The sequence below is a fragment of the Brienomyrus brachyistius genome, chromosome 2 (assembly GCF_023856365.1).
Source record: "Brienomyrus brachyistius isolate T26 chromosome 2, BBRACH_0.4, whole genome shotgun sequence".
NCBI lineage: Eukaryota > Metazoa > Chordata > Actinopteri > Osteoglossiformes > Mormyridae > Brienomyrus > Brienomyrus brachyistius.
The window spans coordinates 17,916,151-17,928,309 of record NC_064534.1 but is presented as its reverse complement, the minus strand read 5'-3'; the positions used below and the strand labels follow the sequence as shown (position 1 = coordinate 17,928,309).

Below are 12,159 nucleotides of genomic sequence, written 5' to 3'. Positions count from 1 at the left end.
AATGTTTTTTTGCTTTAACGTTCCTTGTGTTTAGCCGGTAGCTCCTGCTTCATATCTTTCTTCTCGCTGTTTGTGCCTTGGAAAAGGATTGCTTGCAAGTTGAATTCGTATATATAATCAATTGTACTATTACGCAGCTGTTCAGAAAACGGGCTTGATGTATTATATTATAATCATATTATAATGCTGCTGATGTTAAATGACATCTGTTTACATTAGCTACGAGTTATATACAGCTACAACGTTTGTGTATAATATTTGTATGCTTATAATTTCATAGCTATTATTTACATTATCATATATGTTTTCTAACTGGCAAGTAATGATTAGTCCTATGTTTTTCTGCATTTCAGTTTTACAAATTGTTCATGAGAATGAAGACAACAGTAAAGATCATTCAACTTTACTCTAGCTTCTGACTTTCTCTGAAGCTCGTTCGCTATCTGTTGATTTGTGTACGGACACACACATTGAGGACAGAATATGAATGGGCGACATGGTGGTTTTGCCTATTATAGTGGTCTAGAATAACATCTGTGTGTTTTCTCGTCCAGGGCTCATGCATAGTGCTAGTACCGCCGTGGTACAATACCGCACTTTGCAGTTTAAAACCACCTTTTTGTTTTGTGATAATTTGAACCACTCCCATAATTAAGCAGGGATATTAAAGTAAGACATTTTATACTCAAGTGAAGCATTTTAGATATAATAAATGTATTTTTATTAAAATATTTAAAAAAAAAAACGTTGCGTCCACTTAAAATGTTGATGAAGACGCATTTCCAGTGTCAACGTCATCGACTATGTCGACTAATCGCGGTATCCCTATATTAAAGCAGTTTCTTTTCCACTGAACTAGTTATCACCTCCTGTCTGATCACCCAGTAAAACAGAGTTCCTGGGAAAATCTGTTCTTCCTTTAAATTCACTTTGAGCAGACAAAAATAAACTACAAGTATAATGAATACAATAGCAATATATAAATTATGCATGTGGTGAAAAAAAAGGTGCACCTCTATACTTGATACCTCTTGCCCACCACAATATTATACTATTAACCAATTACATAAATGAGTATGGTGCTGTAAGAACTCAGAAAAAACCTTTGTGATCACTGCACAGATTTGATCTTGTTAACTGGTACAACTATGGTACAGCCTTTTAGAATTTTCAGATTCAGTTCATATCTCAGCCAAGTTGAGGAACCCATAATATTGAACAGGTACAGTGCTACCCACTGCACTGCCCCCAGTGAAGGAAGCATACATCAGATATTTTGTCAATGGAACAAGACTGCAATGTCCACTCCTGCACTTTTGGTATTTTAGTCTAAGAACTGCATAATTACATTTCAAATCATTAGAATAGCCAATAACAAAATCTCATCTACATAAATCCACAAACCACAACGCAATTAATGCTTTCTGCAAGGCTCCACATTAGTTTCCTCTTGCATTCAGAAAACACTACCTTATGCCCTGGGCTGCATATGAAAAAAGATTCACTAGTATCCTGTACTGAATAAGCAGCTGGAAGATGGATGGACGTTTTTATAAGTAGCATTTAAATCATTGAACAAGGTAATGATCTAATCACTAAAGATTTTAACCCGTTATATGAATGAAACAGCCTTTTTATGATCTTATTGCAAATGTAGAGCCTGACAAAGTGAACATGTTTTTTACTAACCGAAGCTGAAGCACCAAAAAGACAGGCAGTATCCCTGGTAGGCAAGATTACTGATATGACTGGACGATAGGAGTTCCTGAGATAATTAAAAACTCCAGTTTTTGAAGGAGACTTCCCACTCCACCTGTGTTTGGAAAAGGTCTCCCGTACTCCTTCGATGACTGCAAGGTGACTCAACTGGAAATTTTATGCAGTTTTGAATATTTTAAAGGGTGCAATTTGCAATATCTCACCTTGTACTATATACATACCTTAGTGAGTAAACAAATCGTTAGTTAAACTAAAGTTCAACAAGGATTTTTCATATGGGTTTGCCTAGGATGTTATCCAGTAGAACCGATCAATTAAAATTAAATACATTACACAACAGATTCCAATCTTTTACTTGAGCCGCGAGAAAAACATGTTAGGGACATAGATTTGCATTATGAGCACGGTTTTAGTCCTCCTTCTCCCGAATAAAAATATTTTTATAAATAAAAAGATATCTTCCTAAATCTTGTTTACAAAATGTCTAATGAGAATACTTTGTATAACTTTATTATACATGTGCAACAACACATCAGTTTGGGTTGGCCAGGGCTAACTGCAGTGACGCACTGATGTTTTGCTTCGTTGATACAGGTGCTTAGGTGTTGGGGCAACTTAATACTCTGTACTGATTTTTTTCTTTTTATCCAATGAAAGTTGTTTTAAGTACTACCTTCAGGAACTTTTCCATTTCATTGAGGCTGTGTGCTTATATTGGCCAATGTCCACTGTCTAATCCAATATTTCACTAGAGCTCAAACACAGCTTTTTGTTTCACTTTTACTAAAATGGTATCTTGACATGGGGCGGGGGTGCGAGGGGGGGGGAGGAGGAAAGCCAGGTTAAACTACTGACATTTTTATAAAGATGCTGGTACATTTGCTTTTTCCAATAGCTGTGGCAAATAAAGTGTTTTTTTTTGGTTACAAAAAAAAAAAACATACCTAAAAGAATATGCTCATCTTAACTATATAAACACCAATAATTACAGCCAAAAATGTTTTCATTTCCATTTGGCATGAGTGTTGTACAGAAACCACTGCCTGTTGTGCATCTCTTCGAGTGCAGAGGGAAGGTTTACCCTGGCGGGGTTAGGAAAGGTAAGTCTGAAGACTTGGCCAAAAGATTTAAGTTCAGTTTGCTCGAAAGAGTGGGTCAAGATATACCTAGGGAGCTTTCATAAAGACTCATGATATACAAGGTTTGTAAGCCTCACACTCAGCTGTACAAACAGAGTTTTACGACCACTGTTGTAAAACTTTAATGACCAATTAGTCTGCAGAGAGATTTGGATTTGCTCCTTTTTTCATCAGTTGAGTTTGCCACCCACAAGTTGCTTAGCCCTGCTTACCTATAATTGCCATGCCAACACATCAGAGGTAGAAGCAGATCTAATGTCAGTGTGATTTTAAACAGAATTCCTTGCTGGAATGGGAAATACCCTTCCCCACTGCCTGCTCTCCCTCCCCCAGCACAATAAGCCCTTCTCACAGGATGGACATTTTTATGGCCACAGATTTAATGGTATCCATGAGATCCTACTGCGTGGAGATTTGGGTGCCACGAGCATCGGTGTTCCAAAATCCCCACGGCGCCCTCTCAAGGTCAGCCTCATGGCCTAAATCATAACACTGACAACAGGATGCAAGCACAAGAATTCACCTCCCTCTATCCCCGTCTTGGCTCTTCATCTGCAGGAGGAGAGCTGGATTAAGCATAAACAGAAAAGGCTCCCTTTCTGAGAAGGCTGGGAATGAACTGCTCACCCCTCCAAGGATGTGCGTTCTACCACCAGCTGCTGGGTCTAGTCGGTGGAGACGACACATTCATGCCAGCGCCATACACTAGTCCTGCTTACTGCTGCAAGATTAAAGTATTAGTCCATGATGGATGTTAAACAAAATGCTTTTGCGCTCCCCTTGTTTTCCACAGTCGACTCACGTCAATGGGAAGAGGTTTCAGTAACCGGCCTGTGGTGCTCACTGTCTCCTGGCCAAGCAAGAGTCTTCCCTGGCCAGGATCCACATGCTCTGTTTCAGACACTCCCATGCACATTACAACACATGTCCCTCATTTTTTTTGTAACAGACAGTTTCTAAGCACTTTGGAAGAAAATAAACAGACACCAGCAAATAGGGGCAAATATAATATGTAAAGGGAAGGAGAGGCAAAAATAAGCTACAGCTAGTTTTCTATAGACTTGACATGTCTGGATTATTTACTCCTAGCTCTGGCATATTAGTCAGCCATATTCATGCATCCATGAAGTAACCAAAGACAATAACTGCACAGGAAAGGATGCTAATCACAGCACTCACAATAATCACAGAGGTTTGGCCTAAACATTTAGGTGCGCTACTTATATACTGCGACAATGCAAATTAGTGTCCCTGGGGTCAGGTCAAAGGCTACATTGCATTTCGTAACGGGGGCAACTTTCCAAGGGCAACACAAATTGCACTAACAAGAAGTGCAGGTTCTGTGCTCACATTTCATGCGGGCAGTATGCAAAAACTGCGACTCTTGCTACAAGAGCACAAATTCTAAAAGCATGCATTTTCTTCTACAGTTGGTAACAGGAAAAAGGAGGAATCAAACACAACCATGGAGATGTGAGGTAACTGTGTTCTCATTTATGATGTTATACATTAAAATTAAAGAAAACCTTCAGAGAAAAATTCAAGTATACAAAAATACAGTACTATGGTTTACATTGTGAGGACAATATATTAGAAGATAATGAAGCCTGTTAAGGAAAACCATTCAGAAAACAAATAAAGAAATAAACAGAGACATATGAAGCAGCAGACCCCTTGAAAAATATAGCCTTTTCCCCACAACATATCTGGACAATTTCATTGTAACAGTACTGAAAGAGAAATATAATACAATTTTAAAAGTTACAGTTCAAATTTACATTTAGTAACCATCCATCCATTTTCCAAACCGCTTCTGGGTCGCAGGGGGTCCGCAGCCTACCCCAGAAGCTATGAGCACGAGGCAGGGAACAACCCAGGATGGAGGGCCAACCCATCGCAGGGCACATTCACACACCATTCACTCACACATGCACTCCTATGGGCAATTAGCCTCAGCATGTTTTTGGACTGTGGGGGGAAACCGGAGTACCCGGATGAAACCCCACGAGGACATGGGGAGAACATGCAAACTCCGCACACATGTAACCCAGGCGGAGACACGAACCCGGGTCCCAGAGGTGTGAGGCAACAGTGCTAACCACTGCACAGTTCTAATTTCTTATGCGAAAAACTTGGTACACCCCTACATTCATCGCTTCATTAAACCCATCAACAAGAATACACCAAAAATAAAAATGTATAAAACAAGGCACAGATGTTTTTTATCATTATAAGACAATACAGCAGAGGTCACACCTTAAACATAGGGAGGTTGTTGATGGTTATGAGACTAAGAAGGGATTTATAGCCATTTCCAAGCTATATGGCATCATTCAGAAGCATTCAGAGTCTATGAACAGGGAACATCAACAAAAAACCATCTCTCCGTATTTTTAGGCAGAATACCACATGGCAGAATACATGGCATATATCTCTGTATGTTGTATGAAGTGCCCTAAATACTCAGTTGTAAGTGAAAGTCACATGTCAGATGTCACACACACTTACAGTACTGAAAGAATGTTTGCAAATACTGTACACAACTACAACTATTCAGTATAGACATTTTCTTTATTCCAAACATAAGTCTGAAAATAAAGATAAATAAATTATGCCTATATGTGTTACATGGGTCAACTGAAGCAGCTACGAAGCATTTCACTCCACTATGTCCACCAACAGACTATTTCTGTTCATGACACTGCTCTCGAAACAGAAGGCGAATGTTTAACAACAAAAATGCAACCTTAACCTAAATGACTCTAAAAAATTTGTCAAATGGTTCAAAAAAGAGAGGACTGACAACCATTGAAAGATCCTCATTTTAAGGTATGCAGTTTGGCAACGTTGTAAAACTAAATGAACCAAGTAACAATGATTCCTTACCATCTCGTCCTTCCCCATGAAATGCTAACTAAATAGTTTGATTTCAGCTGTGAATACTGGGAATCTGTGCAACTTCAAGACCGAAGCTCTCACATCGTTTACAACCATGAAGATCTCTATTACAAATCTTTAATAGAACCTATATGCACAATAAAAGTATATCAGTATAAACAGTATTGTCTCATAATATATGTCATTTAAAAACTTGATATACCTCCTAGACCTATTTCAGACTACTGGCAATTTGTCCAAGCCAGGCCATCCCACCAATTCAGCATAACTCAAGATGCATCTGGAAATCTCAAAGAACCCCAGGGTGTTACCATGGCATCTATAGCCAGCTCTTGACACAGTCCATGTAAAAATGTAATCCATGTAAAAAAAAAAAAAAAAAAAGAATAAAGTCAACCAAATAAGGACACTCCACACATTTGTCTCACATGGGAGGTCAGCAAAGAAGATGCCTCTGCTCTCAAAAAAAATGAACTAATTAAGATTGAAGTTTGCCATTAAAAACCAGAATGAGACATCCACAACGGAACAGTGTGCTCTGGACAAATGAGTTAAAGGTGGAGTTGTGTACAATTATAAATGTCATGTTTGGAGATAAAACTGCATTTGAGAAAAAGAACCTCATACCAACGGTGGTCGATGGTGGTGGGAGTGTTTTGCTTTGGGGCTGCTTTTCTGCCTCGGGGCCTGGCCAACTCGCCATCGTAGTGTCTACAATGAATTCAGCATTATACCAGAAAATGCTTCAGAATAATGATAGGGCCATCTGTCAAAAACTTGGAGGGTTATGGAATGCCCAAGTAATATTAGTCCAACTGAAATGTTGTGAAGGGCTGTACATGCAGGAAATCCCTCCAACATCACACAGTTAACGTATGTTGTTATGGGCAGAAATATCTTCAAGTTAATTAAAAAACTGATAGACATATACTGCAGAAGAAATGCCTTCATGAGGTTGCTTCAGCCAGACCAGGAAACACCAGGTATTAAATACAAAGGTGAACATTTTTCCAGAGAGAATAAAAGTTATTCAGTTTTACTGAATAATGAAGTGAGAATTATATCACCCCACTCTGTCAAAACTTTTCAAATGAAGACTACACATTTGTTCTTCCAAATATGCTGAAAATGACAAGATCTGATTTTTCACGACTGTACATTCACCAGCCTAATTACAAGTCTATTATTTGACAGCCTATATACTAATACAGTACAACATCAACTTTGCAAAATTCCTGGTGAAGACAGATGTTATAAGCATGAATATCTTAAATATTCAATCACATGATTAATTCAAGCCACGTCGAAGTAAATTACACAGAAAAAACACCTATTTAGAGGTTACCTTAGTTCCATCTACTTAAACCAAATTCTCATTCAGATTCTGGCCATTAATCATATACGTCAAAACAACAGAATTCGCATCCCAGTTCTTATAAAGTGGTTAATGTGTTTTGCAACAGGTTTATGGTATCTTATCAACTTTACCAAATGCTCCGTATTCTCTACGTACCACGAACATGACATTTTAAACCCCATGCATGAAACTATCCGTGATATATTACCATTTTTCCCAGACAAAGCCAAGGCAAAAATAACTCACTGTTTAGATGGTAAACGTACAATTTCACGCACAGGCGAGGTAATGATTACACGGAAAGTTTTTGCTGCTCAAATGTAAGATTTTTCTTACACCTGTATCGACATTTGCCACACCGGACCGCAGCGAATAAACGATCAACCTGACGCGCGCTGTCCCACAGCCAACAAGAAAACGCCACGTACATCTTTGACATTTGGGGCCATACTTTTAGTACGTACGCACATTTTACCGATTTTTTGGACCCCGCCCCCCACCCCCCCGTACGCACACAAACACTGGGTAGTTGACCCCCCCCCCCCCCCCCCTGTGCGTACGTAGGCATGGGCGATCGTCATTCGACTTATGCACTGCCGTTTGTAGCTACAAACGTTCCTGTTAACTTTAGGGATAACAAAAGAATGATGTCATTAGATTTACTGTAATAAAATCACTTTCAAATATTAACGAAATGCAACAAATAAGACTTCTTTAATTCTTATACATGTAATATTTCAGTCGGCACTTGGAGGAATAAGCTATAAGGACTAGCGTATTCCTCAAAAGTCGGCATAAGCATGGCAGATGCACTTGTCAAGAATTCTGAAAAAAAAACTTAGTTCGCTGAACAGTTAACTTGCCATAATGGCGCTTGAAAATTTGGAATTACATGAAAACTCCTGAACATTCGCTTAAAAAACTGTTTACTCCGTGCGGAGGCCAATATTGAACTAAACGTCAAATACATAAGATGACGTATCACCATTTGATCACGGCTTTAGAACCCAAGTCGGAAGTCCGAACTGTAAATTAGGCTATGTACTGAAATTAAGAGATTACTACCTATATACATATTCATGTACTGAATCCAAAAAAGGTTTTTGGTCTGCCGACATTTCAGTGCACTGGGACCTTCAAAAATGGCTTTATGCAATAACGATCGCGAGAATGGTTAAATTCCCGCCTTTGCAAGGTTGGAACAGACGCGCTATACATAAATTATGGTAATTTATACTACGGGACCGTTGAATGCTTGAATCTGATTGGCTGACGAACGTTCTGAGGTGTGCAATTATTTTCAGATAACCGCACGGCGAACGTAGTTCCGGGCAGCTCTCTTGACCGCATTACAGTTCCATATCACTTCGCATAGTTAACTGTAATAACGGAAATTAGCATACAGTACCTATACAGCACACAGGACTAACAATAACAACAACATGACAGACGATTTTCCGAAAGTAAATTTTAATATTTACGGTGAATATGAAACTGGGCTGCAGCAGTATTAGTTAGCCTAGTGTACCAACTTAAAGGCTACACATGACATTTCTCACTAGCGAGGTAATAACAGCGCTGCATCTTAAAGCAGACTTACAGTCTAGAGACGGTGCTTCAGAACACTGTTGAGGGACACACAGAGGTAGCCTAATTCATAAAAGCTCTCTCTCCCTGTTTCTCTTTCCCTGTGTGTCTCTCTCGCTCTCTTTCTAATAACTTCATTATTAACTGCATTAGTCTGCTATCAACGGCTCAAGCCTCCATTGCCAGCTTTAAAATGACGTTTTGGAACTAGCAAAAGTGTCGTTGGATGAGATGCGGAAGAAATAATCCTACTCACAATAGCGATTTAAGTAGAAAAACCGGACGAATCCCTTGAAATATATAATCTGATCGATGTCTTGAGGTGTGGCAACCGTAGTATAAGCGGAATAATTGACTCCGGACCGTTGAATTATTAGAAAATAATGCACACCCGAGGTGTAACGGCCACTCCGCTTCGCGTCGTGGCCGCATTACCACCTCGGGTGTGCATTATTTTCTAATAATTCAACGGCCCGTCGTCAATTATTCCTTACGTATAGGTCGTACGCAGTTTACGACGCAGTTTGCGGTCGTACGGCCGGCTTATGATCGGGAGATGAACTAAAGACGTTTTGAGTTATATGCACGTATGGAATGCAATCCAGCAGGTCAGGTATCGTGAACGAAACACTTAATTTTGAAATTTTTCAAATTGATTCAACCCCCCCCCCTCCCGCATACGCACACGTACGCAATATTCGGTCAAATTTTTACAATCCCCCTCCCCTTCGGTGCGTACGTACTAAATGTATGGCCCCTTTGGAGAGAATTCCCGCCCTCTAGTGGAACATTTACACATAACCTCTTATCTGATTGAACAAGCAGCGTAAAAGACCTGCATGCTTGTATTATGTATGCCAGTGTGCCTATGAAACGGTGGGTGAGACCGGCTTGTCACTTGCAAAACATGTATTCATTTTGATTCACTTCCAAAGTCTCTGGATTCGCATAGGTTGTTTTGTAAAGGAGAATTTAGTTTTTATGTTTCATGTTCCAATGCTATGATTTTACCACATCTTAGGTCCTTTATAACATTAATGTGTGACAAAATAATGTTTTTTTTTACTCAAGTACTGGAACTGAGAAAACTGAGAAAGGCCCATACTCTAGAATGACCCAAACCTTACACCCCAAAACAACCGTGTAATTTATTCCACAATTTTCCAACAAATGAGAGCTTTTCCAAGAGAGGGCAGACAAGCACTTACAGTATACCAGTATATCCTTTAACCATCTAAATGCAAATATCTCATACACAGGGAAAAAAAGTTTAGGTGCAAATTTGCAAACTGCAGGTAATAAACCACAAAACTGAATTAATAGAACTCAAATGTGATGCAATCCTTGCATCAAATATGTCATGATTCAACTTGCATAGTATATAGACCTGTTGGATATTCTTTAATGTAACATCTGTCTACATGATAAAAGAGTCGGTTTGATGCACGTAGAATCTGGGTCAGATACAAAAAGTCCTTTTCACAGTGTAGTATCTTGGAAGACTGAACCCTAATATGAGTTTGTTATTCACCAGGGGCATAAAACAATCTGAAGATAATATTAATTACTTTCAGTGTATTGTTGAAAAATTGCCCCACATGTTCCAAAATGTGATTAATGTGACAACCATTGATTTTTCTCTGTTTATCTCAGAAAATGACAAATGATTGTGATAAACCACCAGTGTCCATGTTGCCGACTTCTCTGAGCATACCTCAGTGGCAGGAGCCCGGGGGTAATCGGCACCCGCAAAGGATTCTACAAAACAGGCCATTGGTTCTGAGTAGCAGTAAGATGACAGGGTTTGTAAAATGCTCTTCAAGTGATCACATTGCCTTCAAAGGTGAGGGTCAGTCTCAGACTAATCCTAGGTGTAGCTGTAGATTAACTGTATGGTTTGTAGTCTCAATGAATATCTCTGGTTAAAATGTCTGAACAACAGGGATATTTTAGTCTTTTTCCATACCCTCTATTCTCGGGAAATCCAGCACTGTGGATTAACCGATAAAAATGTTATACGATTCCAAACCTATCTAGGCAATTTCCAGTTTGTTTCAGGGGCACCTCGACTTAAGGACAACTGTAAGACATGCATTTGTTGGGACAGAGAGATCCACATTATACAGAGCTTGGAGGATTAGTTATCACATTCAAAAGTCAGGAAGGAATGACAATCCATGCACAGGTGTTGGTTGTAACTGAAAGGGAGGTTTTGTTTTTGCAAGTGCAGACAAGTAGAAAGCCACAACACAGCAACAAACAACATCAATGACTAAGCTAGGGAGATATATATACAGATAACGAGGAGTACACGAGGGGCAGGTGTGGACCATAACAACTCATCACAAAGGATGGAAAATAGCTGGGTAAATGCAAACAAGAGGGCACAGGATGGGCAGCAGTGACATCTGCTGGCCGAACAGGAATAGGACCGGGCCAACCCCTAAGTACACTGGGGATATGGCAGGCTGAGTAAAGATATACCCCATCCAAGACAAGCATCTCTGTCTCAAATCTAACCAAGGAAGGATCCACAGGAAAGCTACAAGAACTCAACTGTAGCTTCCAGTCGCTGTCATTCCTCCTTCAAGAAAACAATTAATTGTCAATTATAAGAGCATGACAGTACTTGTTCCCTAACTTCCACATCACAGTAAAATTTGCTGAAATATAGATTGAGGATGCATGGATTGATGCATGCATGCACAAATTCCTGTAGGTTCTGTGTAAGACTGAGTCAAAAAAGGACCTTCCACAGTTATTTGGATGTTTCTAAACCTGCAAACAAAAACACTGCTCATCATTTGCAAAATTCTCTCCCAAAACAGAAGGAACCATTCACAGTGGTTCACACAGTATCCTTCGGTATGATTTACTGATTCAGCAGAACAATTAATGAATAAATTATTGCAGAAATATTTTCTTGAAAAAAAAAACACAAATTCTGCATTTTGTTTAGATATTTAAGCTCTCGACTTGAAAATGCTGAATAGAAAAGTATTCAAAGACAGAGAAATATAGACATTGAAAACAATGGACTTGACGTTCTGATTGTAGAGACCCTGGTACCAACCATTTCGAACAGCTATGATTTTTCACAAAGCAACTCATCAGTCGGAAGAGGATTATAAAGGTGCAGAAGGAAAAAGATACCATTTAATAAATGTATGTACCTTCATGTAACATTTTCATATGTATTATATATTTACATAACGCTAACATAAATCCAAAGGGCTTGTAACGTTCATATGATTTACAATGGCTGGGGTAGTCTCCCTGTCGCTTCACCTAGGTTGAATTTGCGGTCACTGAAAACAGGTGGACTGCCAGCTGTTGTGAAAATTTGACTCATGGTTGGAACCAAACTCTTTCATTTTTTTATTTGTTTATGTACTCTGATGTTTATGGAAATGCACCAGCAATTGTACAATTTCCTGCTGTCTGTCTTAAGATTCCTTT

General features: G+C 39.2%; 1 long non-coding RNA gene across 1 annotated transcript; it reads right to left on the bottom strand.

Moving 5' to 3' along the window:
- Positions 1–3,363: 3,363 nt before the first annotated feature.
- LOC125726716 (uncharacterized) lies at positions 3,364–7,445 on the bottom strand. The gene is made up of 3 exons (XR_007388375.1): positions 7,360–7,445; positions 3,486–3,579; positions 3,364–3,410 (listed from the first exon to the last, which is right to left on the bottom strand). It is a non-coding gene; the product is annotated as an uncharacterized LOC125726716 (long non-coding RNA).
- Positions 7,446–12,159: the final 4,714 nt, after the last annotated feature.